Source organism: Falco punctatus (assembly GCF_963210335.1).
Source record: "Falco punctatus genome assembly, chromosome: 19".
NCBI classification, from domain to species: Eukaryota; Metazoa; Chordata; class Aves; order Falconiformes; family Falconidae; genus Falco; species Falco punctatus.
In genome coordinates, this window is record NC_137599.1 from 6558322 (window position 1) to 6569328 (window position 11007).

At 49.8% G+C, this 11007-nt stretch overlaps 1 long non-coding RNA gene across 2 annotated transcripts; it reads right to left on the minus strand.

The window, feature by feature from the left end:
* Positions 1–8: 8 nt before the first annotated feature.
* LOC308055565 lies at positions 9–10744 on the minus strand. Of its 2 annotated transcripts, none has more exons than XR_013924564.1 (2): positions 10462–10744; positions 9–2192 (listed from the first exon to the last, which is right to left on the minus strand). It is a non-coding gene; the product is annotated as an uncharacterized lncRNA (long non-coding RNA). The 2 variants fall into 2 exon arrangements; XR_013924565.1 differs by lacking the exon at positions 9–2192 and adding an exon at positions 8676–9054.
* Between the last annotated feature and the right edge of the window lie 263 nt (positions 10745–11007).

Here is an 11007-nt window from a genome sequence, read left to right on the forward strand (position 1 = left end):
TGTAGTAGTGTGGGGTTGGTTTTTTTGGGCGTTAGGTTTTTTTATTATTGATATCTCAGAAGAACAAAGGTTTGGTCGGTGGAGCAAGACACCTCATACTTGTGCTAATTATTTGGATAAAAGTCACTTAGCACAGGCAAATAGGTATTGCTCCTGACACCTTAAAAGCTCAAAACATGATTCTTAAGCTGAATTCCTGCAACAAGGTAAGGCTGACTTTGCTGAGGTTATTGTGAGGGCTTTTAACTGTTTTCCGTGCATGTTTCAGGCTGTTGGTTACTGCATGTACGTAGATTTTCCAGGGTGCTTATTTGATGCAACACCATGCTACTGGAAAGAAAACGGGTGTATTGTACCAGATACAGCCTACAGTGAGCTTCAAACCTGCTGGCAGCTGTCAGAAGGCACAGTACTAGCCTCGCACACCACTATCCCCATCCTGCAGATAATAGGACACTTGTACGGTGTCTGTTATTTCTGAGCAATGCAGTCTTAGGTGGGTGTCATCACTACCCTGAAGATGTTGAGCTCTTGGGAAAGCTGCTGTTAATGGTGGGCCCATTTCATCATTCGATAGCTGCTTTGAGTTGTTGCCCTCCCCTCAAAATGGAAAGATTGCCTGGTTTTTCTGCTGGACAGAATATGCTCTTGCAGTGATGAGGTGCCTGAGATTGCAAACTATTTTCAGCAGCTGAACAGTCAGGTCCATAACTCCCAAATAACTTCCAGGCCTCTTCCCTCTCCAGTGCTCTTGTTCTTTATTCTTCTGGTTTACCACTTCAGACACTTGTAAAGAAGCTTCCACTTTTCTCCCAAGGCTCTTTTGAAAGCTCCCTTAGCGTTTTCTGCATTTCTTTCAGTTAGTATCATGCACCAGGTGTTGGGCTCAAAACAGTGCATCTGAAATCCCTTCTCAGCTTCTGTGGCTCTGCATTGCTTCTACCCCCAGTTCTGCATTTTCAGTGGTGTGTGGAGTGTTTCCTGGTGCTTTTGCTGTTAGCTTCTCCGGAGGTGGCTGAGGCTCTTTAAGAGTGGCCCCTGGGTCTGACAAATCAGTTTTCTTTGCTGTTGGGTGTAATTATTTTTACAAATGTTCCCTGGCTGTTAACTGCTCCTATACCCTTGCTCCGCCTCACTCAATGCCTAAAGCTGCCATGGAGCTTATCAGACTTCAAAGCTGCTGGTGAACCTATAGCTGTCTTGGTGTGTGCTAGCCAAACCCCTTGTTTGTATTGTGCTTATAGCTGCTCTTCAGCCTTGTAGAGTGTGTGGACCGTGGAGCTGTCTAGCTCCAGATGGGAACAGTGACCCTAAAATCAGGACAAAGTTCTGCATGGGCTGCACAGGGGTAGTGGGTGAGGAAACAGCTGCCTGCTTGCTGGATGGGTACTGCTCAGAGCACTGCACGGTAGTGAGTGGGCACTGCCTGGCATCCTCTTTGATGTAAAAACAAAAATAAGTGTTGTCAAGGGCTGGCCTGCCTGGCACTCCTGGCCAAGGCTGGACTCTTGCTTCCGAGGATGCTGGCCCTTCCCTCTCACTGTTCAGAGGGTATTAGCAGGGTGTGAGCACTGGCTTTCAGCACTGTTACTTGTCAGGGCAATAAATAGAGCTCTAGGCTTGGGTAACATAAGGCAGGCCTCTGCTGCTCGAACAAACAAGGTATCCCCACCCTCTCTGGCATTTCTAACTTTGTTGCTCTTAATAATCAGTAACAAAAACTCGCTCCTGAAAGTGGAGCACAACCTGGGGTGGAGAAATAAGAGAGGGTCAAGGCCTGTGGTTTCATGCTGAGGGCAGAGAAAGGAGTTTTGCTGTGCAGGTCCTGGTCTGCCCTCCCAGAGAACCTGTGTAAGGTATGTGATCAGCCTAGTGCTGTGAATGGTCACCTGCCACCCTGCGGGCCTGTGGAGGTAGGCTCCCAGCTGCAAGGCAGAGCTATTGCAAGGGCTGCCAGCTTCACAACTCTTTTGCATACAAAGGTGCTGGAGATGCTCCAGGAATAGCAGATCTCCCCCTTCACCTTATTCTTGGAGAAAGCAAAAGCGGGACGGTCTTGTGACCACACGTGGAGGAGCAACCTCTGTCTCTGAGATAGTATTCCATGACCACTATGTGCCACATCTTTTGGGTAAGACGCTTCAGCCCAAGGTGAGCTGTGATCAGAGGTGGGAGGCAGCTGGATGATGCCACTGGAAGGGAAGTGGAGAAATGCCAGGTTTTCTGTGAACTGAAAAGCCCATGGGCCCCTGGTCTGGCTGTCATGCCTGGATTCCCACTGTCTGAAATTAATGGCAAAGTCTGATTGAAGAATATCCTCCACTGGGTAGTTACACCAGTTTTCTGTTGTGTGGGCCTTCTGCTACTCACTAGGGATTGCAGCCATGCTAAAACTTTTGCTTTGGGGATGGGGATGCTTTATGTGGTCAGGTTTTCTTCACTTTTGCCACCTATTTGCACAAAACACTTTGAATTTAGTATATTTGACAACTTCTAATCCCCCCATCAAATTAGTTTGAAATTGGTTTTCTCTGGAGAAAAAACAGCATGATCGCATAGAGCCAGTGTTCCCCCAGCAAGGCTGGATGTGTTACTGGGCTGAAGAAAGCACGCACTTCTTTAAGGAACTCAGCTAAAATAGCCCAAAAATTTACTTGGAGAAAGGTTCTACCGTAGACCTTTGCCTGGGTGTTTGCTAGCCAGAATTAAACGTCCTTCTGTCAGGCTCTCCATCCCCAGAGCTGACTTACGCCAGCACCACACCATGTACTCCTGGATCCTTCCATTTTCCAATGGTGCCATTGTTACATTTGGCACCAAAGTCACAGGGCCGGGTGTGTTTTGCACGTGAGTGGCGGAGGCTATAGCTTTGCTGCTAACTCTGACAGACCACATTAGCCAGGAAGGACATTTGCAAAGAGGTCACCTTTTTCAGAGGCAAGATGAATCCATGCTGGAGCAGCTGAGGCTGGCAGGTGGGCTGCTCTCCCACCAGATGGCAGCAGCAATTATCTCCACGTGGGAAGGGCAGCAAGGACCCAAGGGTGTCCCTCAGCCTCCCGAAGGGAGGTCATCCTGCCCTGGGCAGAGGATGCAAGGAGTGGCCATGGACAAGGGCAAAAACAATAGCACAGTCTCCAGGCGAGGAAGAAAAAGCACCAGCTGGCACAAGAGCCGTCAGATGGACAGTACTGCTCAGGAGGGCAGGTACAAGGGTTTAGTCCCCGTGCGGGGCTGTCCTGGTGAACTTCTGATGCCCATTTCACTCTGCTGAGTGTTTCCAGCTCCAGTTTTTAACTCCTCTAACCTAATGCAGCACAATGAAAGGTGCAAATGCCTGTTTCCTTTTCTGTCCCAGGCTGGCTTGGCTTTGCAGCCTGTCTCCTTGCAGCCCTTTGAGCATTCCTCCTTTCCCACCTGCCAAAGGTGGTCCCTGGTTTATTGCTAATTCAGGGTGGACAGAAACAACAGAAGTGTCTAGGCATGACTTCAGAGATGCAAGTTCTTTTAGCTGGACATTAGAAGAGCGTTGAGTCTTTGGGTCCAGAACGTTAGTATGATGAATTCATACTGGAGGACCCAGTGTTGGTAAAAGCTTGGCAGTTTTTAAATCTGAAGCCCCGTAGATTTGTGGCTCCAGAGTGATTAATGCCAGCACAGACTCATAACTTGTATTTCTTGTATTTGTCTAAATACAGCCCAAAACCTAAGTAAGCTACAGGGACCAGGTTTTGGGAAAATTCTGCTGGTAATGGGCAATGTAAGACCTCGTGGGGCAACTAAAGGGCCCTGTATGAGGGGGGCTGAATGCACATCTTGCTTGAGATGGAAGAACAGCAGTTGGTTGCCACCTTCACACATCAGAGCCCTGCAAGCCAAGGTGAAATCTCCCTGCCCACTGCTTTGCCTCAGCTCCAAGAAGACCTTTGGTTTTGTTTTTTTTTCCTTCCTGGGAGACTTTGCCTTATTTCTTCCTTTCATGCTAGTCAAAGAGCTCAGCTCTGCACCAGTCACAGCAGCTGGGCTGGCCCACTAGCAACTTTCAGGCAAACAAGCTTTTGTTCATGATAAACAAACAGGAAACTGCCCGATTTCCTCTGTGTATTCACTCTCTCTCTCTCTGTGCTCTCTCCCTATTTAATAGATAACCAGCCTACCTGACTTGTGAAGGGGAGACCAAAAGCAACCACTTGAAGAGGCACTCTGGAGCAGTTGTAATTTGCAGCATGGCTGTTGTATTGAAATGGGCATCTACTCCCAGACAGTCACTGATGCACCAGAGTTGAAGTCTCTCCAGGTAAGGAAGCTCCCCAAGTTTGTGATAATTTGTACCCTGGAGCAAGCTGGCAGTATGTCTGAAGTGGTTAGAGTAAGGGATAGGGAGGAGTTTCCTTATTGCTTCCTTTATGCTGTTTATATCCAAGTGGATCTAGCAGAAAATGCCTCTGTCCTGAAACAGAGGATGTGGTGGGGTGTGTGGGAGAAAGCACTTGTGGAAGCAGGTAGGAAATAATGTCTTAAGTCAGGCTGGAGCTCAAGCTTGGCTGGAAGATGGGGAGCAACTCTTAGGGCCAAATTTCGTTTAGTTATTCCTTGCCTGGCACCAGGCAGCAACTGGAGGTTGAGACATTGCTCACAGGCCTGTTTTCCACCAGCAGAACTGACCTGACTTCCAGCAAGTCCTGACACTAGTGTAATTCTTGGAGGTAGGTCGGGTTTACTTAGGGATGACTTGATGCTTTGTGGTTTGGTTTGCTACTTGGTGAAGCAGGAGAGGACTGTCACAGTTAGGGAGGTATCAGGGTGACTGACAGGGGACATAAAGTGTACTCTAGCTAGTGGATGCAGAACAAACTTTCAGAGAAAGACAAGCATCTGATGTCTTTAGAAAAATATGGTCTGAGTTCACTTTCCCCATCCACAGAACGCAATAAAAAACGTATCTATGGGGAACAGACTTAGTGGAGCAGACATCCAGTTCTTGCTGAACACATCCAGAGAAAGGAGAGGAACTAGAGAGGCTGGGAAGCTCCCACAGGAGGCTGAGCTCAACTGCTGCTGTAAAAACAGAATCTGGGGTTCCCCACACTGGATATGCACATGATGCTGGTCTGGACTGGGTCAGAGACCTGCAATGAGTTGCCCTTGATCTCTGACAAGCCAAAGCTGTGCATAAGCATGGGAAACTGTGTCCCAAACTGAGCTGCAGGAGGGCAGTGCAGAAGGCAGTGTCAGTGGAAGATGCCAGTGTGTTCATGTCCCCCATGCTGGGAAGGGCAGGAAGGGAGGCTAGAGGAGAGTGTGTGCAGGATGCCCCTGAAGTGGTAGGTTAAAAATATTCAACAGAGGCAAGAACAGGAAGGAAGCAGGGGTTAAGCCTGAACAAGGTGAGTCTGTCCCAGAGACATTAACTCAAATGTGACTTTCATGGGTGTAAGTCTTGCAGTGCCTCTTCTACAAAGCTGGTAAATACAGCTCTCTTTCTCTGACATAGTATTTGCTCCCAAGCACAGCTTTCCGTAGGTGCTTCTCAAACCCAGAGATAAGTTTCTACATAAAAAGCTAGGCTGGAAGATTGGGTCTGAATGGAAAGGACTCTAGGTTAAACACATTCATTCCTCACCAGCCAAGGTACACAGATGCTGCTTGTACTGCTTTGGTAGGGGCTGATGCTGATCTGAGCAGAGGTGCTCTTTAACACAAGAACAGAAATGCCTCGAACAGCCTGCTATGGTGATGCTTCCATTTAACAATTTCCCCAGCACATACTTTAGAACTTCCCTTATGTAGACAGTCTGGGAAGACCTCCTGAGATTACAGCATAACACCAAAGTCAATTAAACTGACAATAAAAGCCCAATTCTGAGAGTTTGCCTCACTTCCATCCTGCTCTTGTCCAACCGCCATATTCCAGAATCTGTATTTTACTTTATTAAAAAAAAAAGCAGCACAAAACCAAGGCTACCCAAAGAGAACTTTTTTTTTGTGGCATGATTTTTATGCAGAGGCTAACAGCTTTGATAACACAGTCATGGTACCCTGCCCCAAGTACACCAAAGAAAGTTATTAACCCACACATGAATCAGCCAGGCTTTTATGTATTACATAAGGATGTTATTGCTGCCCTGCCCAGCCTGAGTTCAAGCCTTTCATGAACAAGGCCCTCTAAAAACACACTGAAACCAGCTGGTCATGCTGGGTCCCTGAATGCTGCCCCTCGGCACCCAGGTGCTTGCTTGCAGCATTAAAATACATACAGGGTGGGTTAAATGTGGGCAGAATTAAAGCTACTGGTACCCCCAGCAGGTACCTCAGACTGCAGGTCTGCTTCTCAGGTGTTTTAGCGCATGTCAACTCTGCCTGTACTCTGCTGCTCTCAAGGTCTGATGTTGGGCCCAAGGAGATAACAGTGGGTATTAGCTCTGATGTATTATTTGGAGGCAGTTAAATCTTTAATTGTGGCCTTACACTGAATTACTGAAAGAGAAGGGAGAATGGGAACAAGAATTTTGTCTGCTTGAGCTTCTACTTTGTTCTGGTATGGTCTCAAAGCCCAACATCTCTGCACTCAGTGGTGGTGGTTCCCCCAGACAGTGCAGGGCTTCCTGTGTCAAGAGGTAGCAGGAAACCCCCTTTGTTTTCCTGTTGCTTCCTCTCCCATTGCTTGAGAGGATCCTAAATTCTGCAGGACACAGCAGGATCCCTAAAAGATAAAGCATTAATCTGAGAGTCAACTGGTTGGGTTACAGACACTGTCAGCAAGGTGCCAGTACCCTGTCTGTGCCCCTTCTCACACTTGGCTTGTTTTCCTAGTGGGGCAGGGCCTGTTCTTTACCAGCATCCTTGAGCAGCACCTAGCTCCAAGGGCCTTCGCCCCTTGAGGAAGGGGAAAGTCCCAATTGCAACTGCATTCTGACAAGTGTCAGGTCATGCCCAGTTCAGGCTGTTCCCAAAACAGAACTGTTACAATGTGGAGGTCTCAGCAAAACATCAAGCATGTGGAGAAGGGCTAGTGCTGTTCACTTGACCCTGCTCAGTGCCAACCCTGCCACCAGCACCTAGAAGGCACCAAGAGTCACCTCTCACCATGGGAGGATGCAGGTAGGACAGCAGGAAGGCAGCCCATCTCCCTGTTGGCTGTGGGAAGAAGAAGGGCTAGAAGGCCTGGTTCACTGGCTGCCAAGTTTCCCAAGAAATCATCACAGCAGGAGTTTGGATGAAGCCAAGAGCCATCACTGCCCGAGTAAAGCCAAGAACTCTTGTAAACTAGGCCCCATCTCTCAGAAGCACAGCTCATGTGGGACTGCAGGCCCCAGACCAGGCAGACATCTTGTACAAGAGGATTCCAGCCCTGGTTTGTTGCCTGAAAGCCATATAAAAGAACCAGAGCAGGTGGATCAGGGATTGCTCAGGAACACCCAGCTTTGCAAAGCCATGAAACCACAGGAAAATTATTGACTGATAAAAGCAGGAGTTCACATCTGATTTTTCTCCTTCCCACGCCATTCTGCAGTTGGTACTAGTGGTTATCTCCACCACAGAGGTCGCTGCATCTCAGCAATACTCATACTCATTGTTTGCTTTCTTAGCAGGTCTAGAACATCTAGTCCCCTAGAAAAAAACCACAAGTGAGTAACGCTGTGTTCCAGTGTGTCTGCAGCCCCTGGCCCATCAAATTCTCATACTTTTATTGTACTTTTCACCCTGAAAGGGCCTAAGCTGCTTAGCAGAAAAAAAGATCTGATTTCCAGGGAGGGACAAAGTCACCTACAGCTGTATGGCTGCTACTTCTGAAGTGAGCTGCAAACAGCTGCTTGCTGTAACAGTGCAGCATTTTAGGGAGGAAATGAAGATCTGTATCACCCGTCACTGGCACTGCATGCAATGAGGAGGACACGAAGGCATTTCCCACACTGGTTGTACTGTAGAAATAAGGAAAATGCCAGAGAGAAGGGGCATGGGAGCCACAGCGTCTTACTGAGCAGGAAACAAAGTGCAGAAAGTTGTGTCTAGAAGTTATACACCAGTGTGAAGGGAAAGCAGAGATGACAGCAAGGAAATCAGAGGGCTGATAAGGATCTGTGGCTGAGGCAGGTGTGTGCTAGGGAGCAGATCATGTACAAGCAGAGATGTGGGGCTGTTCCCGCATTTTTTTTTTCCTTTCCCTCTACCTGGCTGACATGTCTTTTCATGTCAAAAGCTAGATCAAAGAGAGGGCCGTAAACAGCTGAAACAGGCTTCCTTGTGGGAACAGGGCTCAGTGCCACAGCCAGTCTCTCAGCTGGATCCCTCCCTGGGAGCAGCACGAGGAGCTGTCACCCTCCATTAACTAAACACCCAGGGAAGAAAGTGTGTGACTGCTGGGTGTCCTGGGAATTCAGGAGCCAAACCATACAGCAAGGCTAGGAAGGGTCACTCTCCTCTGCAGCTCTCTCTTCCCTAAGCCACCACTGATGCTGATGGGACACAAGCAGGGCCATGAGGACAAGCTTTGTTTTCAGCATGTCAGAAGCCCTTCAGAGTCCAAGGATATTTGTATTTAGTCCTCGATTTTTTTTTTTTTTAAACATCCCTCTGAGAGTCATGGTGTCCACAAGAATGAGGGACTTAACACTTCCTTTTAGTCTCAGTGTAGCTTTCATTTCGAGGGAGTGAAATCATTCTCACTGACATCATCTGAGGATACAGAGCACCTTTATCAGGAAAGGCCCCTGCAATCCTTCAGTAGACATTCAACAGGAGGGGACCCTCTTGCTGTAGGCCTAGGGTAAGGAAGCCAGGTTAGAAGACCACAGACTGCATCAGAGAAGAGGGAACAGCAAAACAGAGATTAAACGCTCTTCTTGCACGTTGGAGAGAGATCATCAAGGCCCTGGCCTACTTGTGCCCCATGGATGGACACCAGCAGCAGCTTCGCCTTTGTGGATGTTGAAACAGTTAATGGCTTTACTCGTCATCTGTGTGTCCACTGTCTCCCAGCATCTCCCAGTTGTCCCTCTGCTGAAGTCCCCCATTTGGAAAAGGGGCTCTGTCACTGCTGTCTTGTTCATTTACCTTCCAAGAAAAAGGTCCCCATTTTTCTTGCGGCCCTTTTCAGGGCAGGAGATTTTATGACATGACATCCTTCACATGCATACAGCTAACCAACAGCAGCACCACACCCCCTGACATCCTCTATTTTTCCTCAGGAAGCTGCACTGCACAAGGCTGTTGGGCTAAGATGGAGTGGTGCCCATGCTCTCAAAGCCCAGACTATCCCTTTCCTTGCCAGCTATACACAGGTCCCAGCAGAGATTAGAACAGCCAGGGGCCTGCTCTGAAAGAGACCAGCTGGTAAGAGCTCCCATGGGGCTGGTCAGAGTGAAATGCACCAGGCTCTCTCTGCTCCTTTCCCATGCCCCCACAGCAGGGGTTGCTTGGGCAAGGAAGAGAACTGGCAACATTGTTCCGATTGTGCCATAAGGCTTCCCCAGCCTACCCAGCCGCTTTTATTTCACTGTCGACTTTGAAAGCCCAATCCCTGCTCTGCACAGGGAGCTCAAATATGGGTTTTATGTTCAATAATCAAGAGCAGGTCAAATACACAGGCATGTAACGTTACATTTCAGGGGAGTGACAGTGTATGGACTTTTCACAGAACCTCAAATCAAGTGCCCTACACTTTTAGGGGGGGCATTTGCAGCAAACAAAGCAGATGAGGAAACAAACCACAGGTAGAGATGGGATTGCAGACAAAAGGTTTTAAATAAGGGGACTACAACAGGAACACAGGTCTGAGTGGGCAAGAGGGAGCCAAAGCTAGAGGGCACAAAAGATTCCTGAAGTCCTTGGGAAGCTACCCAAGAGGCTGGCACCCTTCCCCGTTTTCCTGTTTCTGCTACTCTAATTCTTTTACCATCGCCAAACCTAAACCACAGCAGTGCTCTTCCCTCCTACACAGCACTCAGCAGTGGTTTTCAGGGATATGGTGTAAGCTTCGCAGCTTCCTGGGAGAGGTGGTACCACTGCAAAATGCTGTGCCAGCCTGCAAAGCAGCAGCCCTGACCCTCCCCACACCCTTTTAGAAGCCCCATACCTGCCACCAACTGGGAGCTCTACTAGGAAAAAATATTTTTTTCCTTCTTGTCACATCTCTCTCATACACCAGGCCTAGGCCCTGCAGGTGGGTGTAATCAAGAAACCACAGGCCAGAGTTAAGTAGTTATTAGTATTTTAAGGGGAGAGGAGGGTTTGAACGAGTGGGAGCTGGGGTTTGGCATAATAACAGAAGTGACTGACACCTCTGACAACCGTAAATGAGATGGGACCTTGCTGACGAGGCCTTTATTAAGGACTTACCTGGCTCCTGAGGGGCAGCTCTAGCACCACATATGATACGTAGCCCTTTCAAGGTGCTGCCCATCCGGAGGCCACAGCTGCTCCCTCACGGCAGCCGCTGTGTGAGGCATTATCCTTACTCACCCGTGAGGACCGAGACTCGGCAGCAATCCGGTCCCACGACGGCCGTTCTTCCCCCAGCTGCAGAGCTGCAGCCAGGAGCCTTCACCGCACCGACGAGGACACCCACAGAGAAGGCTGAGGCACGGGCCGGGGTTAGCCGCAGCGCGGCGGAGCGCTCGCCACAGTCTCGCCCGGCTCAGTTGACTGCAATTAGGGCGGCTGCTTTAATTACCTCAGCGGAGTAACGGTCGGCCCCGCGCTCCCTCCACGTGCGCCGCCTCACCTGAGCCCCGCGGGGCGCCGGCTGCCGCGCATGCGCAGCGCGCCTGGCCTCACCTGCGCTCCGCGCTGCCCCCGGCCCGCCGCGGCCGGAGGTGCGCAGCGGCTGGGGAGCGCGGCAGCGGCCGAAGGCGCATGCGCCCCGGGGCTCCCCTCAGCCTATGGGTGTCCCGTCTGTGTCCCCCTCCGCCCTAGCCCCGCGCGCGTTCCCCCGCGCACACGCGCGCGCCCCCCCCGCCCGCGCGCAGCAGTCACCTCCTCGGCGCGCGCCCGCAGCGGCGCGCGCGC